Source organism: Pristiophorus japonicus, chromosome 10, assembly GCF_044704955.1.
Source record: "Pristiophorus japonicus isolate sPriJap1 chromosome 10, sPriJap1.hap1, whole genome shotgun sequence".
In the NCBI taxonomy this organism is placed as follows: Eukaryota; Metazoa; Chordata; class Chondrichthyes; family Pristiophoridae; genus Pristiophorus; species Pristiophorus japonicus.
The window spans coordinates 39066261-39087429 of record NC_091986.1 but is presented as its reverse complement, the minus strand read 5'-3'; positions in this window follow the sequence as shown (position 1 = coordinate 39087429).

Here is a 21169-nt window from a genome sequence, read left to right as displayed (position 1 = left end):
CTTCTTTTATGGAGAAGCTGGGGTTATTTTCCATAAAGCAGAGAAAGCTAAGAGATTTGATAGAGGTGTTCAAAATCATGAACAGCTTTGATTGAGTAGATAAGGAGAAACTGTTTCCACTGGCAGAAGAGTCGGTAACCAGAGGACACCGATTTAAAGTGATTGGCAAAAGAACCAGAGGTGCCAGTCAGAAACATTTTTTTACACAGTGAGTTGTTATGATCAGGAATGCGCTGCCTGAAAGGGCGGTGGAGGCAGATTCATTAGTACCTTTCAAAAGGGAGTTGGATAAATGCTTGAAAGGTAAACATCAACAGGGCTACAGGGACAGAGCGGGGGAATTTAGATGAATTGGATAGCTCTACCAAAGAGCCGGCACAGGCATGATGGGCCGAATGGCCTCCTTCTGTGCGGTATCCCACTAGGATCCCATGGACGAATGGAGCAGAGCAAAGCTCTATGGCCCTATCATATTCAGGCTCTTGAAAGGTGAACTGATAGAGGTTTTTTAAATTATGAAGGGCTTCAATCGGGTGGCAGAGAAGATGTTTCCATTGGAGGGAGGGTCCAAGACTAGGGGACAGAAATATAAGATAGTCGCTAAGAAATCTAATAGTGAATTCAGGAGAACCTTTTTCACTCAGAGAATGGTGAAAATAATGAACTCACTACCATATGGAGTAGTAGAGGTGAATAGCATAGATGCATTTAAGGGGATGGCTAGATAAGCACGAGGGAGAAAGGAATAGAAGGATATCCTGATAGGGTGAGATGAAGTAGGGTGGGAGGAGGCTCGTGTGGGACATAAGCACCGGCATGGAACAGTTGGGCCAACAGTCTGGGACAGAGTTTCTGCTTTGGGCGGAATCGGTGATTCTGGCACTAATTTCGCTCAAAGTTGCGTCCGTTTTGAAAAGTGTTTCTTTCCCCCCGAGTTTTCGCTCAAACCCATTTGCATATTGTCCAATCTGCCATGAACCACGCAATCAGGCAGTGTTGGAAAACGTGAGCTTCTTTTTAAAAGAACATTTGGTTTAAAAAATATTTATTGATATATTTAAAGTTTGATCAACACAGCTGAAATGGGTTTATCACAGAAAAATAAACATTTTAAATCACAGTTTCAATCCACCACCTGTTATATTACTGAAACTGACTTTAAAAAAATGTACGCAACTATTTTCAAGTCAGTTCCTGACTGAATTACATTCAGAACCTTTTAAACCGTACCTATTAATGACATTGCGCCCAAAAAAAGATTAATTTTTGGAGCCTGCTTGAAGGCCTGCAAACCAGCGCAATTAGCGGAAACTCCCGATGGTGATTAATTCGGTCGGGGAAGTGTGACCTGCATTGAGGGTGAGGCCTGCTTCTACGCAATGTTTTTTTAAAACTAATGCAAAAGATCGCGGAAACTTGATTTGCGCTGAGCACAATTTGCACTTGAGATTCTGCGATCTTTTGCACTGGTTGGAAAGAAAGAAAAACTTATTTTTATACAGCATCTTTCATGACCATTGGACATCTCAAAGTGCTTTGCAGCCAATTAAGTACTTTTGGAGTATAGTCACTGTGGTAATTGTGGCCACAAACAGCAACGTGATAATGATCTGATAATCTGTTTTTTTGTTACAGTGCTGAGGGATTCTTTACGTCCACCTGAGCGAGAAGGCAGGGCCTTGGTTTAACGTCTCATCTGAAAGACGGCACCTCCGATAGTGCAGTACTCCCTCAGCACTGCACTGGTATGTCAACCTAGATTTGTGTGCTCAAATCCCTGGCGTGGGACTTGAACCCATAACCTTCTGACTCAGAAGCAAGGGTGCTACCCATTGCCCCACAGCTGACACTACACCGATATCCAGCGAATTGCGCCTGAAATACCCAGCGCAATCAAGGGGAAGCTCCAGGCGTATGTGCGTGAATTTCCTCAGCAATTATTCTACTCATTAGCTGCAACTGGCGTTTCTCTGCCCGAGTCCTTGTTGGAAGCTCATGGGGCATGAAGCATCACACTCTGAAACGCAGATATGAAAAATCAATCATATGGTAGAAAAGCCATCAATATACATTCATCAAGAATTTCAGTCATCTATACATTGATCATTTAATTGAATAATATTGGTATTGGCAAGTGCAAACTTATTAAAACAGGCCTTTTGGCAGTGAAATCAATAAACAGTGCTCGAGTTCCAACCCTGCATTTAGTTAATTACTGCTTGTAGCTTTGTGCTGCTCACATCACTGCTTCCTCATTGCTTTTATCGAAGGAGACCAGACCAGACGTTCTTGTCCCTTCGTTATCTTGCTCCTGTAAGAATAACTTTGCTGAACAGATTATATCCATTGATTGAAATGGGGCATCTGCTCTAAGCTTCACTGTGTAACAGAGAATTAGCTGATGGCATCCAGCTCGAGTGTTCTGCACAGCATCAGATAGCGAGCAATTCCCTTTTAATAAATTGGCATGGCTGGGCCCGAAAGAAAGTCTAAAATGACAGAGAGGCACCAAAAATAGGGGCCATAAATATAGGACAGTCACCAATAACTCCGATAAGGAATTCAGGAGAAACTTCTTTATCCAAAGAGTGGTGAGAATATGCAACTCACTACCACAGGGAGTGGTTGAGGTGGACAACATAGGTGCATTTCGGAGGAAGCTAGATAAACACATGAGGGAGAAAGGAATAGAAGGATATGCTGATAGGGTGAGGTGAAGTAGGGTGAGGGGAGGCTGTTGGGTCGAGAGCGTGTTACTGTGTTGTAAATACTATCTATATATGTATGTAAATTGATGAAAAAAATACTTTGGAGAACTGACCAAACTATCTTTGGAAAGGTCATTGGCCGATTCCAGAGTGACCAGAAAAGAGAGCTATAGTGGCTCCAAGATTTAAGTCTATAAGCTACACAGAAAAGCTTACAGAACTTAAACTTCTTTTCATTAGAGAAACAGTCAAAGAGAAAGCATGACCTGGTGTTAGAAATACTGAGAGGAACTGATAATAAAGATCCAAGCAATTTATTTAACTTGGACTATGTGCACAGAACTAGAGGACATGAGTTCAAAACTAACAAGCCTCAAGCAAGATTTCAAATGAGAAGAGATTTCCCCAACCCCGACAAAGTAACGGGTATCTGGAATAGATTGTCCGCTGAGCAGTTAACTCTAGGCTGATTAAAAGTTTAAAGAAAGATCAGATTGAATATCTGGTTAGGAATAGAATACAAGGTTATAGAAATAAGCACAGATAGAGCTAATTAAATACCGCATGATACCTGAAGGCTCTGAATTGCTGGGACCTTGAAAATGTCATAGTTCTTGTTCAAGATTTTTTTTTTATTCTCAATTTATCTTTGGGGTCCAGTGAAAAATGTTGTAAGATTCTTTATAGAATCATAGAAACTTACATAAGAATATAAGAAGTCGGAGTAGGTCTGGGCTATTCAGCCCTTCGAGCCTGCTCCGCCATTCAATAAGATCATGGCTGATTTACCTCAAATCCATTTCCCGCACTATCCCCCTATCCCTTGATTCCTTTAATATCTGAAAATCTATCGATCTGCATCTTGAATATTCTCAACGACTGAGCCTCCACGGCCCTCTGGTGTAGAGAATTCTAAAGATTCACAAACCTATGTTCATATGTTCATAGAATTAAAGACATTTATAACACAGAAGGAGGCCATTCGGCCTATTGTGCCTGTGCTGGCTCTTTGAAAAAACAGTCGTGCTTAGGCCCACATCCCCGCTTTTTATCCATAACCCTGTCAGTTCCTCATCCTCAAGGACCTGTCCAACTCCCTTCTAAAATTATTGATGGAATCAGCTTCCACCACCTTCTCAGGTCGCGAGATCCCGACAACTCTCTCATCTCCTCTCTAGTTCTTTAGCCAATGATTTTGAATCTATGACCTCTGGATATTGAGCCACTCACCAGATGGAATAGTTTTTCTACATCTACTTTATCAAAACCTTTCATCATCTTGAAAATCTCTATTAGATCACCTCTTAACATTTTCTGTTCCAAAGGGAACAGTCCTAACTTGTTCAATCTCTCCTCATAACTGAAGTCACTCATTCCTGGTAACATCCTGGTCAACCTCCTCTGTACCTTTTCTAAGGCTTTTACATCTTTTCTGATTTTTCTTGTATGATTCTTGTATATTTACAGACAACAAACGGTAACAGAAGAGGTAAAGGTTCTTGGGCCGGTCTTGCTGGAATAGTAATGATGTGTTAACAACATTGTTAATGCGTAAAATCGGCCAGCAAGTTCAAGGGATGAAGAGATACACCATGAGTTGTGAATCTCCAGAACTTGCTGGTCAATTTATGCTGCTCCATTGTTTGCTTCTCACAAATGGCATCTCGCCCCCGTTATTTTTAACAACTTGCTGGATTTGCACATTAATTGACCATTAAACACGCCACAGAAAGTTAGGGCTGGTAATTAACAGTGTTAGTGCCTTTTTAATGACATGATAATTGTTACTGCACTGCCAATCAATCTCTCCTGCCCAGAGAGGGAACAATTTAAAGAGTGGAGTCTCATTCCTTCAGGTAGTAAATTATTGTTAGAGATATTGGCCCGAGTTTGGTGAAAGCTAATTTCCGCCCAAGTACCGTCCAAAGCACCGCTGAGATCGTGATGGTACTTTGGGCAAAAGTTTAATGGAAAAATGTGGGAAAGACCGCCCGGCGGCAAAAATGGGCCTTGCATGCCGATTCTGAGCGGCAGCAGGCGGTAGCTCCCATTCTGGGTGGCAAATGCGATCCTTGGCAAAGTACGTCAAGGATAGAGTCGGGCGCAGGGAGGGGAGAACTGATCAAATAAAAAGTTTTCAAAACAATTAAAAAAACATCAGAAATCCTTCAGGAGACCCCATCCACCTAAATCCCTGCAAAAGAAAGAAAGAAAAGAAGTGCACTAATCTTTATTTGCAGGTATTCATACTTACTGTTCTGGTAAGACCTGCCTCCACACGGCGGTCTTCTCCCCTGATGGAGAGGAGGACCGCCCGGACCAAACTGGGGACGCAGCGGGTGGGAGGATTCTTGTGGGCTTTGCATGCCAGCACACACTGGCAGATGCCAGCGGACGGTATCCAGCGGTCTTCTCTCCCGCCAGCGTGAGGACCCGACGAAACTCGCTCAGAGGGCAGAGTGCCCAAAAACCATCGACACCGCCAAGAAAATGCACCGGCAGCCCACGGTAAGTCGACCAAACTTGGGTCCATTAAACATTTCAAATTTTAAATTTTAAATTTTTTTCTTACTTTTCCTTTCTGTCTCTCTTTTCCCTCCTAATCCAATCTTTATTTCCCTTTCTTTATTTCTCTTTCTGTACCTGATGTGACTTTAATTCCTTCCCCGTCATTCCTCTGTTTCTTTCTCAAGCCTGAAATCTCACTTGTTAAGGAGATAGACTGTGGATCCCGTCATTCACTAAGGTCCCAGATGCCCCATTGCCCTTGCCCTCTGTTATCAGCTCGCACTGCCAGAAAGTTGCAGGGCAAACAAAATTTGAGCTGAAGGATGAGGGAAGAAGTCTAACTAATGGTTCACAATGTGAGATATCCCAGTCCAGCAAGATCTGAGCCACTATTGTTTTTTATTCATTCACGGGATGTGGGCATCGCTGGTAATGTCAGCATTTATTGCCCATCCCTAATTGCCCTTGAGAAAGTGGTGGTGAGCTGCCCTCTTGAACCGCTGCAGTTCTTATGGTGAAGGTACTCCCACAGTGCTGTGAGTGAGGGAGTTCCAGGATTTTGACCCAGCGACAATGAAGGAACGGTGATACTTCCAAGTCAGGATGGTGCGTAATCAGCACTGTGTAATTATTTCCAGTTTAAGCAAGGTTTGTCAAACAGTTGGTGAGAGGCGGGAGCAGCGTCGGAGCGGCCTATAAAGGCCCAGCGGGAGCTCGAGATTCAGCGGCAGTTGGTGAGAGGCAGGAGCAGCATCGGAGCGGCCTATAAAAGGCCCAGCGGGAGCTCGAGAGCCAGCGGCAGTTGGTGAGAGGCGGGAGCAGCGTCGGAGCGGCCTATAAAAGGCCCAGCGGGAGCTCGAGAGCCAACGGCAGTTGGTGAGAGGCGGGAGCAGTGTCGGAGCGGCCTATAAAGGCCCAGCGGGAGCTCGAGAACCAGCGGCAGTTGGTGAGAGGCGGGAGCAGCGCCGGAGCGGCCTATAAAGGCCCAGCGGGAGCTCGAGAGCCAGCGGCAGTTGGTGAGAGGCGGGAGCAGCGTCGGAGCAGCCTATAAAGGCGTACTTGTGCAACTACAGCGGGAGAGAAAGCAAAAAAGAAGTAGAAAGGAAACAAAAGGTGACGTCACAGCCAATGGGGTAAGTGATTGGCTGGTGATTGGTGAGTAGCTTTTCTTTTTATTTTTATATCAGTAAGTAAACTGGAACATTGTTGTTATTAATTTAAGGGTATCTAAGAGTTAAGGCATGGCAGGAGAGCTCGGTCACGTGATATGCTCCTCCTGTACCATGTGGGAACTCAGGGACACTTCCGGTGTCCCTGACGACTACGTGTGTGAGAAGTGTATCCACCTCCATCTCCTGACGGACTGCGTTGCGGAATTGGAGCTGAGGGTGGATTCACTCTGGAGCATCCACGATGCTGAGAATGACATAAGTGGCACGTGTAGTGAGTTGGTCTTACCGCATGAGAAGGATCCACAGCCAGCTAGGGAATGGAAGACCAGCAGGAAGAGTAGTACAAATAAGGTAGTGCAGGGGTCCCATCTGGTCATCCCCCTGCAAAACAGATACACTGCTTTGAGTGCTGTTGAGGGAGATGACTCATCAGGGGAGAGCAGCAGCAGCCAAGTTCATGGCACCATGGCTGGCTCTGTTGTACAGGAGGGCATAAAAAAGAGTGGGAGAGCGATAGTGATAGGGGATTCAATCATAAGGGGAATAGATAGGCGTTTCTGCGGCCGCAATCGAGACTCCAGGATGGTATGTTGCCTCCCTGGTGCAAGGGTCAAGGATGTCTCCGAGCGAGTGCAGGACATTCTAAAAAGGGAGGGAGAACAGCCAGTTGTGGTGCACGTTGGTACCAACGACATAGGTAAAAAAAGGGATGAGGTTCTACGATATGAATTTAAGGAGCTAGGAGCTAAATTAAAAAGTAAGACCTCAAAAGTAGTAATCTCGGGATTGCTACCAGTGCCACGTGCTAGTCAGAGTAGGAATCGCAGGATAGCACAGATGAATATGTGGCTTGAGCAGTGGTGCAGCAGGGAGGGATTCAAATTCGTGGGGCATTGGAACAGGTTCTGGGGGAGGTGGGATCAGTACAAACTGGACGGTCAGCACTTGGGCAGGACCGGAACCAATGTCCTAGGGGGAGAGTTTGCTAGTGCTGTTGGTGAGGAGTTAAACTAATATGGCAGGGGGATGGGAACCAATACAGGGAGACAGAGGGAAACAAAAAGGAGACAAAAACAAAAGACAGAAAAGAGATGAGTAAAAGTGTAGGGCAGAGAAACCAAAGGCAAGAAACAAAAAGGGCCACTGAATAAAAATGGGCTGCAGGAGGGGTCAAAACTAAAAATCATGGTTTAAAAACTAGGATGAAAACACTCTACCTAAATGCACGCAGCATTCGAAATAAAGTAAATGAGTTGACGGCACAAATCATTACAAATGGGTATGATTTGGTGGCCATTACAGAATCATGGTTGCAAGGTGGCCAAGACTGGGAATTAAACATAGAGGGGTATCTGACGATTCAGAAAGATAGGCAAGAAGGGAAAGGAGGTGGGGTAGCTCTGTCAATAAAAGATGATATCTGGGCAGTTGTGAGGGATGATATTGGCTCCAATGAACAAAATGTTGAATCATTGTGGGTGGAGATTAGAGATAGTGAGGGGAAACAGTCACTGGTGGGCGTAGTTTATGGGCCCCCAAATAATAACTTCATGGTGGGGCGGGCAATAATGGAGGCATGTGAAAAAGGAACGGCAGTAGTCATGGGGGATTTTAACCGACATATCGATTGGTCAAATCAAATCGCACGGGGTAGCCTGGAGGAGGAATTCATAGAATGCATACGGGATTGTTTCTTAGAACAGTATGTAACTGAACCTACAAGGGAGCAAGCCATCTTAGATCTGGTCCTGTGCAATGAGACAGGAAAAATAAACGATCTCCTCGTAAAAGATCCTCTCAGAATGAGTGATCATAATATGATTGAATTTGTAATACAGATTGAGGATGAGGAAGTTGTGTCAGAAACGAGCGTACTATGCTTAAACAAAGGGGACTACAGCAGGATGAGGGAAGAGTTGGCTAGAGTAGACTGGAAACAAGGACTAAATGGTGGCACAATTGAGGAACAGTGGAGGACTTTTAAGGAGCTCTTTCAACTCAAATATATGCGCAACAAAAATATATTCCAGTGAAAAAGAAGGGCGGCAAGAGAAGGGATAACCAGCCGTGAATAACCAAGGAAATAAAGGAAAGTATCAAATCAAAGACCAATGCGTATAAGGTGGCCAAGGTTAGTGGGAAACTAGAGAATTGGGAAAATTTTAAGCAACAGCAAAGAATGACTAAAAAAGCAATAAAGAAAGGGAAGATAGATTACGAAGGTAAACTTGCGCAAAACATAAAAACAGATAGTAAAAGCTTTTACAGATATATAAAACGGAAAAGAGTGACTAAAGTAAATGTTGGTCCCTTAGAAGATGAAAAGGGGGATTTAATAATGGGAAATGTGGAAATGGCTGAGACCTTAAACAATTATTTTGCTTCCGTCTTCACAGTGGAAGACACAAAAACCATGCCAAAAATTGCTGGTCACAGGAATGTGGGAAGGGAGGACCTTGAGACAATCACTATCACTAGGGGGGTCATGCTGGACAGGCTAATGGGACTCAAGGTAGACAAGCCTCCTAGTCCTGATGAAATGCATCCCAGGGTATTAAAAGAGATGGCGGAAGTTATAGCAGATGCATTCGTTATAATCTACCAAAATTCTCTGAACTCTGGGGAGGTACCTGCGGATTGGAAAGCAGCTAATGTATCGCCTCTGTTTAAAAAAGGGGGCAGGCAAAAGGCAGGTAACTATAGGCCAGTTAGTTTAACATCTGTAGTGGGGAAAATGCTTGAAACTATCATTAAGGAAGAAATAGCGGGACATCTAGATCGGAATAGTGCAATCAAGCAGACGCAGCATGGATTCATGAAAGGGAAATCATGTTTAACTAACTTACTGGAATTCTTTGAGGATATAACGAGCACGGTGGATAGAGGTATACCAATGGATGTGGTGTATTTAGATTTCCAAAAGGCATTCGATAAGGTGCCACACAAAAGGTTACTGCAGAAGATAAAGGTACGCGGAGTCAGAGGAAATGTATTGGCATGTATAGAGAATTGGCTGGTGAACAGAAAGCAGAGAGTCGGGATAAATGGGTCCTTTTCCGGTTGGAAATCAGTGGTTAGTGGTGTGCCACAGGGATCAGTGCTGGGACCACAACTGTTTACAATATACATAGATGACCTGGAAGAGGGGACAGAGTGTAGTGCAACAAAATTTGCAGATGACACTAAGATTAGTGGGAAAGCGGGTTGTGTAGAGGACTCAGAGAGGCTGCAAGGAGATTTGGATAGGTTACGCGAATGGGCTAAGGTTTGGCAGATGGAATACAATGTCGGAAAGTGTGAGGTCATCCACCTTGGGAAAAAAAACAGTAAAAGGGAATATTATTTGAATGGGGAAAAATTACAGCATGCTGTGGTGCAGAGGGACCTGGGGGTCCTTGTGCATGAATCCCAAAAGGTTAGTTTGCAGGTGCAGCAGGTAATCAGGAAGGCAAATGGAATGTTGGCCTTCATTGCGAGAGGGATAGAGTACAAAAGCAGAGAGGTCTTGCTACAACTGTATAAGGTATTGGTAAGGCCGCACCTGGAGTACTGCGTGCAGTTTTGGTCACCTTACTTAAGGAAGGATATACTAGCTTTGGAAGGGGTACAGAGACGATTCACTAGGCTGATTCCAGAAATGAGGGGGTTACCTTATGATGATAGATTGAGTAGACTGGGTCTTTACTCCTTGGAGTTCAGAAGGATGAGGGGTGATCTTATAGAAACATTTAAAATCATGAAAGGGATAGACAAGATAGAGGCAGAGAGGTTGTTTCCATTGGGAGGGGAGACTAGAACTAGGGGGCACAGCCTCAAAATACGGAGGAGCCAATTTAAAACCGAGTTGAGAAAGAATTTCTTCTCCCAAAGGGTTGTGAATCTGTGGAATTCTCTGCCCAGGGAAGCAGTTGAGGCTAGCTCATTGAATGTTTTCAAGTCAAAGATAGATAGATTTTTAACCAATAAGGGAATTAAGGGTTACGGGGAGGGGGCGGGTAGGTGGAGCTGAGTCCACGACCAGATCAGTCATGATCTTGTTGAATGGCGGAGCAGGCTCGAGGGGCTAGATGGCCTACTCCTGTTCCTAATTCTTATGTTCTTATTATGTTCTTATGTGGCACGCTCTTGGGATGGAGGGTGGGCTGTTTGGGGCTGGGATTGGAAGAGACTTCTTCACTCGGGAGTTGTTGGCCTGTAGGGTTCCCTTCCGCGGAGAGTTTTTGATGCCAGTTCATTGGGAGTGTTCGGGAGAGAGTTGGATGTGGTCCTTGCGGCTGGGGGGGTCGTGAGGGTGTGGAGGGGGCATGGGCGGGAGGTGCTGGGGTGGGTGATCAGCCAAGATCTTGTTGAATGGTGGTGCAGGCTCGAAGGGCCGAATGGCCTACTCCTGCACCTATTTTCTATGTTTCTATGTAAAACAATTCTGAATATCATGATTCAATTAATGTTTTATTCAGATATTTGTATCATTGTGATAGACTGTCTTATAGTTACAAAAATACTATCTTTTACAAGCACAAAATAAGGACAACAATGACAAGTTTACATTTATGTATCACCTTCGAAGCAGTAAAACATCCCAATGTGTGTTGCAGAAGCATAATCAGACAAGTATACCAGGTCATTCTTGGGTAATCCCTCTTTAAACAGGGTAAATGCAAAATTCAAGGGAGAAGTAGTGAAGTCCTGCTCACTCAGACTACAGTACAGGTTGAACCTCCTTTATCCAGAACTCCCTTATCCGGAACCACCCCTCGTCCAGAACCATTCCCGGCTGCTCCAACATGAACAATTTGAACAAACTGAAGTACTTCCTCGCTGCCGACTCCTACAATCGCTGGCCTGACCCCACGATCCATGGCCCCCCCCCCCTCCTCCTCCCTGCCCCTCATGATCTCTCTGCTGCACCCCCAACCCCAAGCCAGCCAACAGCCCCGATGTCCCCTTGCTCAGTACCTGTACCATCCAATTTAACGTGACCAACCCTGGTCCGGAAAAATCCCTTATCCAGAACAGGCCAGGTCCCGAGGATTCCAGATAAGGGCAGTTCAACCTATGCTTAGCTTGCAAGGTGATCTCTTAAAAAGAAATTCTACAATGAATCTTTACAGATAACACTTGGTCCGTGTGATCTCCTGGGCTGTTTTCCATCACCTGAGGGGATCGGAGAGGAAACTTTCGATATTTTTTCCCTCATTGGCCCTGAGATTGTCTCTATTTCTTTGCCTCTCCCAGGAAATTACATGGCTGCGGAGGTGGGAAGTGCAGGAGTCAGAAAGTGTTTTGTTATGATGCTCCAGTCATCGTGGATTGGGGGGGTGGCGGGGGTCGGGGGGGGGGCTGCGGTCGTCTTCTTGAACCAGCTGGTCTTTTCATGCCCTTCAATGTTGTACGGTCGTGTATCAGGTTTTCACTGGGAGCAGACCTGTGCACAATTTCTCTGTCAAAGTGCAATGGGCTTTTACAACGGAATTGCAATAAAAAGGAAACCATTTACATAAATAACACACAGAAGGTAAACAGAAGAATTTCACAATAATTGCTACTGATGTGACTATTGTTCCCAAAGCATCAATAAATTTGCATGCTTTAAATTGTTTCTTTGAAGCAATTGCTAAGACCAAACAATCATTGAGGGCAAGTTGCAGTGAATACCCACACATTTGACTGTTCAGAGCACAGGTAAAAGGCATCGATTTGCATTCTGTAGATGTATTAGCTGCACATTATAACTGGTTTTAGCTCCATAGCATTGAGTGCTCGACACTACTGCTCAGGATCTTAGAAACATAGAAACATAGAAAATAGGTGCAGGAGTAGACCATTCGAGCCTGCACCGCCATTCAATGAGTTCATGGCTGAACATGCAACTTCAGTACCCCATTCCTGCTTTCTCGCCATACCCCTTGATCCCCCTAGTAGTGAAGACTACATCTAACTCCTTTTTGAATATATTTAGTGAATTGGCCTCAACAACTTTCTGTGGTAGAGAATTCCACAGGTTCACCACTCTCTGGGTGAAGAAGTTTCTCCTCATCTCGGTCCTAAATGGCTTACCCCTTATCCTTCGGCTGTGACCCCTGGTTCTGGACTTCCCCAACATTGGGAATATTCTTCCTGCATCTAACCTGTCTAAACCCGTCAGAATTTTAAACGTTTCGATGAGATCCCCTCTCATTCTTCTGAACTCCAGTGAATACAAGCCCAGTTGACCCAATCTTTCTTGATAGGTCAGTCCCACCATCCCGGGAATCAGTCTGGTGAACCTTCGCTGCACTCCCTTAATAGCAAGAATGTCCTTCCTGAAGTTAGGAGACCAAAACTGTACACAATACTCCAGGTGTGGCCTCACCAAGGCCCTGTACAACTGTAGTAACACCTCCCTGCCCCTGTACTCGCTATGGAGGACAACATGCCATTTGCTTTCTTAACCGCCTGCTGTACCTGCATGCCAACCTTCAATGACTGATGTACCATGACACCCAGGTCTCGTTGCACCTCCCCTTTTCCTAATCTGTCACCATTCAGATAATAGTCTGTCTCTCTGTTTTTACCACCAAAATGGATAACCTGACATTTATCCACATTATACTTCAACTGCCATGCATTTGCCCACTCACCTAACCTATCCAAATCACTCTGCAGCCTCATAGCATCCTCCTCGCAGCTCACACTGCCACCCAACTTAGTGTCATCCACAAATTTGGAGATACTACATTTAATCCCCTCGTCTAAATCATTAATGTATAATGTAAACAGCTGGGGCCCCAGCACAGAACCTTGCGGTAACCCACTAGTCACTGCCTGCCATTCTGAAAAGTATCCATTCACTCCTACTCTTTGCTTCCTGTCTGCCAACCAGTTCTCAATCCACGTCAGCACACTACCCCCAATCCCATGTGCTTTAACTTTGCACATTAATCTCTTGTGTGGGACCTTGTCGAAAGCCTTCTGAAAGTCCAAATACACCACATCAACTGGTTCTCCTTTGTCCATTCTACTGGAAACATCCTCAAAAAATTCCAGAAGATTTGTCAAGCATGATTTCCCTTTCACAAATCCATGCTGACTTGGACCTATCATGTCACCTCTTTCCAAATGCGCTGTTATGACATCCTTAATAATTGATTCCATCATTTTACCCACGACCGATGTCAGGCTAACCAGTCTATAATTCCCTGTTTTCTCTCTCCCTCCTTTTTTAAAAAGTGGGGTTACATTGGCTACCCTCCACTCGATAGGAACTGATCCAGAGTCTATGGAATGTTGGAAAATGACTGTCAATGCTTCCGCTATTTCCAAGGCCACCTCCTTAAGTACTCTGGGATGCAGTCCATCAGGCCCTGGGGATTTATCGGCCTTCAATCCCATCAATTTCCCCAATACAATTTCCCAACTAATAAGGATTTCCCTCAGTTCCTCCTTCTTACTAGACCCTCTGACCCCTTTTATATCTAGAAGGTTGTTTGTGTCCTCCTTCGTGAATACTGAACCAAAGTACTTGTTCAATTGGTCTGCCATTTCTTTGTTCCCCGTTATGACTTCCCCTGATTCTGACTGCAGGGGGCCTACATTTGTCTTTACTAACCTTTTTCTCTTTACATATCTATAGAAGCTTTTGCAGTCTGTCTTAATGTTCCCTGCAAGCTTCCTCTCGTACTCCATTTTCCCTGCCCTAATCAAACCCTTTGTCCTCCTTTGCTGAGTTCTAAATTTCTCCCAGTCCCTGGTTTCGCTGCTATTTCTGGCCAATTTGTATGCCACTTCCTTGGCTTTAATACTATCCCTGATTTCCCTTGATAGCCATGGTTGAGCCACCTTTCCTTTTTTATTTTTACGCCAGACAGTGATGTACAATTGTTGTAGTTCATCCATGCGGTCTCTAAATGTCTGCCATTGCCCATCCACTGTCAACCCCTTCAGTATCATTCGCCAATCCTTCCTAGCCAATTCATGCCTCATAACTTCAAAGTTACCCTTCTTTAAGTTCTGGACCATGGTCTCTGAATTAACTATTTCATTCTCCATCCTAATGCAGAATTCTACCATATTATGGTCACTCTTCCCCAAGGGGCCTCGCACAACGAGAGTGCTAATTAATCCTCTCTCATTACACAACACCCAGTCTAAGATGGCCTCCCCCCTAGTTGGTTCCTCGACATATTGGTGTAGAAAACCATCCCTTATGCACTCCAGGAAATCCTCCTCCACCGTATTGCTTCCAGTTTGGTTAGCCAAATCCATATGCATATTAAAGTCACCCATGATAACTGCTGCACCTTTATTGAATGCACCCCTAATTTCCTGTTTGATGCCCTCCCCAACATCACTACTACTGTTTGGAGGTCCGTACACAACTCCCACTAATGTTTTTTGCCCTTTGGTGTTCTGCAGCTCTACCCATATAGATTCCACATCATCCAAGCTAATGTCCTTCCTAACTATTGCATTAATCTCCTCTTTAACCAGCAATGCTACCCCACCTCCTTTTCCTTTTATTATATCCTTCCTGAATGTTGAATACCCATGGATGTTGAGTTCCCAGCCTGATCATCCTGGAGCTACGTCTCTCTAATCCCGATCACATCATATCTGTTAATATCTATTTGCACAGTTGATTCATCCATCTTATTATGGATACTCCTTGCATTAAGACACAAAGCCTTCAGGCTTGTTTTTTTAACACCCTTTGTCCTTTTAGACTTATGATGTAGTGTGGCCCTTTTTGTTTCTTGCCTTTGTTTACTCGGCCTTCCACTATTGCTTTTTACCTTTCTACCATCTGTTTCTGACTCCATATTACTTCGCCCTGTCTCGCTTCATAGGTTCCCATCCCCCTGCCATATTAGTTTAAACACTCCCGAACTGCATTAGCAAATGTTACCCCCAGGACATCAGTTCCATTCCTGCCCAAGTGCAAACCGTCCCTTTTGTACAGGTCCCACCACCCCAGAACTGGTTCCAATGTCCCAGGAATTTGAATCCCTCCCTCTTGCACCACTGCTCAAGCCACGTATCTAACTATCCTGCTCCCTCTACTCTGATTAGCACGTGGCACTGGTAGCAATCCAGAGATTACTACCTTTGAGGTCCTACTTTTTAATTTAATTCCTAGCTCCCTAAATTCAGCTTGTAGGACCTCTTCCCGCTTCTTACCTATATCGTTGGTACCTACATGTACCACGACAACTGGCTGTTCACCCTCCCTCTCCAGAATGCTCCACAGCTGCTCCGAGACATCCTTGACTCTTGCACCAGGGAGGCAACATACCATCCTGGAGTCTCGGTTACGGCCGCAGAAACTCCTATCTATTCCCCTTACAATAGAGTCCCCTATCACTATAGCTCTCCCACTCTTTTTCCCGCCCTTCTGTGCAGCAGAGCCACCCATGGTGCCATGAACCTGGCTGCTGGTGCCTTCCCCTGGTAAGTCATCTCCCCCAATAGTATCCAAAACGGCATATCTGTTTTGGAGGGAGATGACCACAGGGGATGCCTGCACTACCTTCCTGCTCTTGCCTTGTCTCTTGGTCACCCATTCACTATCTGTCCTAACCCTTACCTGATGCGTGACCAACTCACTAAATGTGCTATCCACAACATTCTCAGCATCGCGCATGCTTGTTGGCACTGTGCTGAAAATGTCCTGAATATGCAATTAGTCTTTTCAATAATTGATCACATAATGAATTGGGGCTGATCTATATTCCTTTAATAATAAACATTTCAAGTATTCTCTGTCCCACTCCCTCTCCGACTTCTCTGTCCATTCGGCCTCCTAAACTGTTCCAATCCAATAAAGCTCAACACAGGCTCGGGGAACAGCACTTCATCTTCCGATTTACAGCCTTCTGACCTCAATATTAAGTTCGACAGCTTTAGATCATAACTACTGCTCCCATTTTCACAGACATCAGGTGCTGGTAATGGTTCTACTGTTGTCATTTACCCCTCCTCAAGCCCCCCTTTTGCGTGGTACCATCATCTCTTTTACTCATCATTTAATCACTCCTGTCCTCCACCCTATCACAGACCTTCCTTTTTAATCTCCTCCCCTCTTTCCCTGCCCTTGTACTTGCTTATTAACTGTTACATCTCTAAACTTTTTCCAGTTCTGATCAAAGGTCCTGAAATGTTAACTCTGTTTCTCTCATCACTTGCCTTGTCTTGGCTTTCAGTCCCCTCAAGGCTGTCCTCCTCCATTGCCCTCCGACTCGTAGGACCTGCTCGTTGGGTCTCACTCGACCTCTCATCTGGAAGCATAAATGGCACAAGGGATGCTGTGATGGGGAGGTAGGGGGTTGACGCATGGAGGCTGCAACTAGCAGATAAAAGAAAGACTTGCATTTAGATAGTACCTTTCAGGACCTCAGGACGTCCCAAAGTGCTTTTGACATATTTTTGGAGTGTAGTCACTGTTGTACTGTGGGAAATGCGGCATCCATTGTCTGCTGCGAGATAGCTGTGGAGGTCTCAGGGACCTCCATTCATGACCGGATGGTCACCCAGTGCCGAAAAAAGGCTGAACGACATTATTTGTCTGATGAAAGTGAGTACCTGTTCCACCAACTGATGACCTTCCCATCGGTGAGCCTCTCCTTCATCCTTCTCTTACTTCCCACCTTCACAATATAGTCACTCAAGCAGCCGTTCACTGTTGAGGCCTGTATATATATATATATATATATATATATGTGTGTTCTCACAATGGTGGCTCCCTTTCATGTCACAGTTACAGCTGCATGTCAGGGACACACACTTGTGCACTCATTTCTGAGGCCTCATGACACTGCTAAGCAACCATTCTTTGTTTTGCAGGTCAAAGTTGCGCATAACCGCAGGGAACAGAGGAGGAGTGGTGGTGGCGAGCCCCAGCTTCAATTCCTCACACCTTTGGAGGAGAGGGTAAAGGTGCTAGTGGCAGACATGCTGCATTCCCTGTGGCTCCCGGTACTGGCGATGCCGATCCCCCTGCGAGCAGCATGGGTAAGTGAGGCCCTCCTTTAGTGCTATCTCTCTCTACTGTGCCTTTCCTTCTGAAAGTGTGCTAGTTGCAGCCTCCATGCGTCAATCCCCTACCTCCCCCCTCACAGCATCCTTGTGCCATTTGTGCTTGCAGATGAGAGGTCGAGTGAGACCCAACGAGCAGGTCCTACGAGTCGGAGGGCAATGAAGGAGGACAGCCTTGAGGGGACTGAAAGCCAAGACAAGGCAGGTGATGAGGTGAAGAGTGGGACGCGAGACCTGGATGACAGCCTTGAGGGGATGGAAAGCTATGGTGATCCTGACACCCTGGAGGATATTGGGGCCTTGAGCCTAGATGACGACCTGGAGCCCCCTCCAACTGTTAGTGAGCACTCAGATGAGGCAGAGGACGAGGGAAACACTGCTGGCAGCACCGCATCACTGCTTCCACTCACACGCGCCAGCTCAGATACTGGGAATACGTGGTCAGATTTAATGGAAACAGCAGAGGGGCCTGCACTGGGTGTTGCACCGGGGCCTAGTGGGCTGTAGCATGGTGACGGGCAGAGGGAACCTCAAGTGCCATCTCTCCAGAGGCCAAGTCCGTACTTGTGTTCTGTTGAGGAGTACTCAGACGTTCCCAGCAAAACTCCTTTCTCCTCCTTTGGCAGTCTCGAGCAGCCTGGCACTGTGCTCCGACACAAAAAGCTGTCGCGGGCAGTCAGGAAGCAGGTAGGTTTTTTTTATAGTGAATATCGGTTGTGGGGAGGAGCAGCAGCGGTGCACAGTTCCGCGGCGGAAGTGGGGGTAGCGGGCGTAAGTCATCACCGCTGGAAAAATGGCCTCGCTAAATTTCGCTGGTGGAGGCCATTGGATCGGAAGTTTGCGGCTGCCGACTCCGCCGCCTGGCCACCGCATTTCGGCGGTCACGGGTCTTTTTGGGGACCTAAATTTTGGCCCATCCCTGTCTAATCCTCTCCGCCTCTCTACCTCTCTTTCTTCCTTCCAGACGGTCCTTAAAACCTACCTTTTTGACCAAGCACTAATTTCTACTTATGTGATTCGGTGTCAAACTTTTTATCTCATAATACTCCTGTGAAGCGCCTTGGGACGTTTCACTATGTTAAAGACATTATATAAATACAAGTTGTTATTGTTGCACTGGGGGTTAAACTCAAGGCGGTGCAAGATTGTTTCCTTGTGGTGCCGCACACATCCCGTGTTCTAGATAGTTTCTTGAGTTATAAGCAACTGTTGCATTGACATGCACACAAAATTACTTTGTGATGAACTGCACATTGCAGTACAATTACATTCGAAAGAATATAGGCCTTACGAGAGATATAGGAACTAGTCTGATAGCTTTCCACTTCTACTTTCTCTGGAAGACAGGAACAGGGCATTCAGGACCATTATGCCCCATCAGCTAAATTGGGGTGCAGTCATGGGAATCAAATTTCAAGCATAGATACACAACTAAAATCAAACCAACATAAAAGGCTCTAGGCTTAGGATCATTAGATAACTACATGAAATGTACTGGAGTTCCTTTGGCAGAGTTTATAGAGCGATCAATCGAACGGTTGTTTGTCCACCTAATCCAGACAGTTTATATGACCATCAGCTGCAATGGCCCTCAGGATATCCTGAAATGGGGCTGGGAAGGAGAGCATTAGTACTGACTGGGATCGGGAGAGTGGGTAGTAGTGGTTGGGATTGGGATGGTGGGCAGTGGTGGCTGGGATAGGGAGGGTGGGTATTGGGTAGTGGGTGGGATTGGGAGGGTGGATAGTGGGTGGGATCAGGAGGGTGGGTAGTGGGTGGAATTGGGAGGGTGGGTAGTGGGTGGGATTGGGAGGGGGGTAGTGGTGACTGGGATCGGGAGGGTGGGTAGTGGGTGGAATTGGGAGGGTGGGTAGTGGTGACTGGGATCGGGAGGGTGGGTAGTGGTGACTGGGATCGGGAGGGTGGGTAGTGGTGACTGGGATCGGGAGGGTGGGCAGTAGTGGTCGGGATCGGGAGGGTGGGTAGTGGTGGTCGGGATCGGAGGGGGTGGGTAGTGGTCGGGATCGGGAGGGTGGGTAGTGGTCGGGATCGGGAGGGTGGGTAGTGGTGGTCGGGATCGGGAGGGTGGATAGTGGTCGGGATCGGGAGGGTGGGTAGTGGTCGGGATCGGGAGGGTGGGTAGTGGGTGGGATCGGGAGGGTGGGTAGTGGGTGGGATCGTGAGGTGGGTACTGATGGTCGGGATCGGGAGGGTGGGTAGTGGTCGGGATCGGGAGGGTGGGTAGTGGGTGGGATCGGGAGGGTGGGTAGTGGGTGGGATCGGGAGGGTGGGTAGTGGGTGGGATCGGGAGGTGGGTACTGATGGTCGGGATCGGGAGGGTGGGTAGTGGTCGGGATTGGGAAGGGTGGGTAGTGGTCGGGATCGGGAGGGTGGGTAGTGGCTGGGATCGGGAGGGTGGGTAGTGGGTGGGATCGGGAGGGTGGGCAGTGGTCGGGATCGGGAGGGTGGGTAGTGGGTGGGATCGGGAGGGTGGGTAGTGGGTGGGATCGGGAGGGTGGGTAGTGGGTGGGATCGGGAGGGTGGGTAGTGGGTGGGATCGGGAGGGTGGGCAGTGGTCGGGATCGGGAGGTGGGTACTGATGGTCGGGATCGGGAGGGTGGGTAGTGGTCGGGATCGGGAGGGTGGGTAGTGGCTGGGATCGGGAGGGTGGATCGTGGTGGTCGGGATCAGGAAGGATGGTGGCAATTGGCGTGGGGAGAAGTGGTGGCTGGCGGGCTCGTGTGGTTGAATGTGGATCCGTGAGGTATGTATTTAGGTAAGTTTTATTTAAACACTTACCTTGTTGGTTGTGGCCTGCAGTGGTCCCTTTAGGGCTGTATGTCGACCTGGTTTTCCCGAATGAACGCAGCCTGACACCAACTGTTCAGGGTAGCTGGTCGACTGTGGTCAGTGCTTCGATGCTGGGGATGTTGGCCTGAGTGAGAACATTGATGTTGGTGCATCTATCCTCCCAGTAGATTTGCAGGATCTTGCGGAGGCAGCACTGGTGGTACTTCTCCAGCTCCACACTCGACCAGCTCCGTTGGGCGGGCCACATTGTCCGCATGCCCGACACAACACTCCCAAAGAAAGTGCTCTAATCAGAACTCCTACACGGCAAGCGAGCCCCAGGTGGGCAGAGGAAACGTTGCAAGGACATCCTCAAAGCTTCCTTGATAAAATGCAACATCCCCACCGGCACCTGGGAATCGCTGGCCTGAGACAGCCCAAAATGAAGGAAGAGCATCTGGGAGGGTGTCGAGCACCGAGAGTCTCATCGGCGAGACCATGCAGAAAACAAGCGCAGACAGCGGCAGGAGCGTGCGGCAAACCACACTCCCCACCCACCCTTTCCTTCAACCACTGTCTGCCCCACCTGTGACAGAGACTGTAATTCCCGCATTGGACTCCTCAGTCACCTGAGAACTTACTTTTAGAGTGGAAGCAAGTCTTCCTCAATTTTGAGGAACTGCCTATGATGACGATGATGATGATCAGTGTAGCCCAATCTTTTAGTGGGGTCCCAAACAGAGGTTAGGCCCCTCGTTTAAATATACAAAGGACCCGTTTCTCGTATGGATCCTGAAGGCCTATTTTTTTGTCCACATCAATACGGCGGGTGTTGCACTTCCGGCTTGTAGTGAGCATGTGGCTTCCTGTCTGCCATTTTAAAGGTGATCGCCACTCTGACGTGAAACTTTAATGCATTTCCTGTGTCAGATTGCAAGAGTTTGTCAATGCAATCCAGTCCAGTTCTTGACCACCCACACA